Below are 3,440 nucleotides of genomic sequence, written 5' to 3'. Positions count from 1 at the left end.
CGAGGAACAATAAGACTTTCGTTAGCAGGAATGCTTGTTTCTTGGAGGAGGACTTTATGAAAGACGTGAAACCTAGAAGCAAAATTGTGCTTGAAGAAAAGTTGGGTGAGGAAGCTTCTACCTCATCTGTAAGAACTGTTCTTACCCCAACTGAAACACAACCTTACTCATCAGAATCTCATCAAGTAGTACTTCGACGTAGTGGGAGGGCTACTCAAAAGCCTAACAGGTACATGTCTTATGGAGACTCTTGTTGGAATCGATCTAGGGTTTAAGAAAATAATTAACGCTTCGGGAAGCGGCGGAATTTTAAAAATTTTCTTTTTCAAGTAAAAACAGTTTTTACTAACCTAGACAAGTGCAAGTACATGTAATTAAAAACTAATATGAGCTAAGAAGTTTACTAACCTTTCTTGAAGCTTGAATTTTGAGAAGCTTTTGGAAAGTTGCAACGCTCGTCTCCCTCGTAGCACGTCTCTCTTCCTTTCATCGGCACCTCAAGCAACCACGAAAGTTTCTATCACTAAATCACTCGAAATAAAGGAATTAGTGAGTGGGCACTTTTAAACACGACGACTCGAGAACAAGTCTCAGAGTCGAAGAGCTAAAACCACTAGGTCAAATGAGGACCTAGGTGCCAAAACAAAAACCGAAAATAACTAGAGGGAGAGAGAGAGAGGATCGGCCACAAGGTCTAGAGAGAGAAGCTCTCAATCTCTAACTTATGTGGGATGACTAGAATGAGAGGAATGAGGCCTCTATTTATAGGGGAGGCATGAGCAAATCTTATTTCCTCTTTTCTACCCATGTTGGACGTTCATGACATGTCATGCAAGTCCTTGGATTTGTTTCCTCATTTGTTCTCTCTTAGTTGGCCGAAAATGCACTTTCCTTCTAAAGGAAATTTGTTTCCTCTTTTTCTTTTGGCAAGTATCTTCATACATCAATGCACAAAATAAACTCTCTTTCCCACTATGGCATGAACGAAATTCAGCCTTATTTTCCTTGGGTTGGACGAAATTTGAGCTTCTAGAAGGAGCTTCTAGATGTTTCTTCAATTGTTCATGACAACATAAGAAAAGCCCATTAAGAATTTTCAAGTAAAATTCTATGAAATGAAATTAATCCTCAAGGCCCAATTACACTAATATGGCTGAGTAATATTTATTTCATTTGTCATCATATGACAATGTCAAAAATAATTTATTGACATTCATTTCGTCCTATGTCCAAAAAGACTAAAATACCCTTTTGACAATTTTCGTAAAACTTGTCTCGTTTTTGTTTTGACTTAGCTTCTAGTTTAACTATTCCTAATCGATGTGATTCGTGACAGTGACCTCATGGATCCAAATGAACAAAGCTTGAGCTAAACACTTGGACTCAAAAGTTCACAAACCTTTTCCAAGTTTAGCTTAATGCCAACTGACTCCACTAAAGAGTTGACACTGAAAATCTCTAGGTTCAAATGAATTTATTTTCTACTCAAGAATTCAACCAAATTATGATGAGCGGATCCACTGAATATTATCTATGTTTACCCTTCATGAATGTCATCAGCTAGTCGGGATTTACTAAATTACCATTTTACCCTTCTAGCTGTTATTTCCTCAACTCCTTTGTCGCTTGTGAATAAGTTAGAAACAATGTATTGACGAGGAGCTAACAAGTCACATTGTTTCATCCAAAAGAGTCAGGACTCAATTTGGACACTGGCCAGTTCATTTATTCACACTCCAAGGAACAAAGCATGAGGTGACATACATTGCATTTCAGCAATCTTGTACATGAATTCCATATCTATGAGAACTTCACAAAGTTACTCATGACATACTCACAACTTAGTACTTCACCAATAGGCCCTGTTCGGAATGACATAGTGAGTCCGAACTCTGACTTTCTCAAATGAGAATACTAAGGTGTGAAATGGCATGTCTCATTTCAGGATTAAGGTAAGCACGATGCAATTCATACATAGTGACTTCGAGACATAAGAGGTTAAATGGTTTGTTCTTATATTGTCTCTAGAAGTGCACTGGTCAATTCAGTATCTTCGGAAGATACCTAGAAGAACTATAGAGTCTCCAACTCTCAATGCCTCATAACCAGACATCATAGATTCTTCTAACAATCATACTGAGGTCAATAGTCCTTTGACCCTAAGATTGCGAATATATCGTTTTAAGCAAACTACGAAGAGTTTGTTCATGCAAATCTACATTTGTCTCTTCGTAAGTTGTTAAGTTTGTTTATGGACTAAAAGACTAAGGTTTTATCATAAAGCTTCAAACAAAGAAAGAATGAATGAACGTTTCAACTTTATTAATGAATAGATAGGCAATTACAAGCAAAAGTCTTCGTAAGACTATATGACATCAAATGTACATAGATAGACACTACTACTCTTCTTGTGGGCACCATTGACAACAAACTCCCACTTGACTCAAAGAAGATGTGAGTAGTCCTACATGCCTAATCCCTCTCGAAGTTGGTCGAAGACCAGGTTCGCTAGGGCCTTGGTGAATAGATCTACAAGAGATCTACTTCACCTCCACGTCTCCGCGTTGCGCGATCTCTCGAATCAAATGGTATTTCCTCTCAATATGCTTAGAGCGCTTATGGCTTCTAGGTTCCTTTGAGTTAGCGACAGCCCTACTATTATCACAATAAAGGGTCATGGGCTCGTCGACGTTTGGAACAACTTCCAAATACTTAAGGAATTTTCTAAGCCATACAGCCTCTTTGGATGCTTCACAAGCAGCCACATATTCTGCTTCCATTGTGGAGTCAGCAATGCAAGATTGCTTAATACTTCTCCACACAACAGCTCCACCATTAAGGATGAACACAGATCCCGAAGTGGATTTCCTGGAATCCTTATCCGCTTGAAAATCGGAGTCGGTATATCCCGTCATAGTCAGGTTAGTACCTGAGTATGTAAGCATCAAGTTCCTAGTTCTTCGAAGATACTTAAGAACACGCTTAACAGCAATCCAGTGCTCGGGTCCAGGGTTGGATTGGAAACGACTAACTATGCCAACAGCGAAACAGATGTCAGGTCTAGTGCAAAGCATAGCATACATGAGGCTTCCTACGGCAGAGGCGTAAGGAATCTTCCTCATGTCTTCAATCTCTTGTGCAGTCTTGGGAGACTGGTCCTTAGAGAGTGAAGCTCCATGCCTAAAGGGTGTTTGACCCCTCTTGCAGTCTTGCATCGAGAAGCGATCCATCACCTTATCAATATAAGATGCTTGAGAGAGCGACAGGGTCCGGTTTTTCCTATCTCGAAAGATTTGGATCCCCAGAATATACGCGGCTTCTCCTAGATCCTTCATATCGAATTGCTTTGCTAGCCAGACCTTAACCTCAGATAACTTACCCACGTCATTACCAATGAGTAGTATATCATCGACATATAGTACCAGAAACACAACTTTGCC

Source organism: Urtica dioica, chromosome 2, assembly GCF_054948205.1.
Source record: "Urtica dioica subsp. dioica isolate 48M chromosome 2, U.dioica_male_clone48M_v1_H2, whole genome shotgun sequence".
Classification (NCBI taxonomy): domain Eukaryota; kingdom Viridiplantae; phylum Streptophyta; class Magnoliopsida; order Rosales; family Urticaceae; genus Urtica; species Urtica dioica.
The sequence above is the reverse complement of the archived record's forward strand: the minus strand, read 5'-3'. Positions refer to the sequence as shown.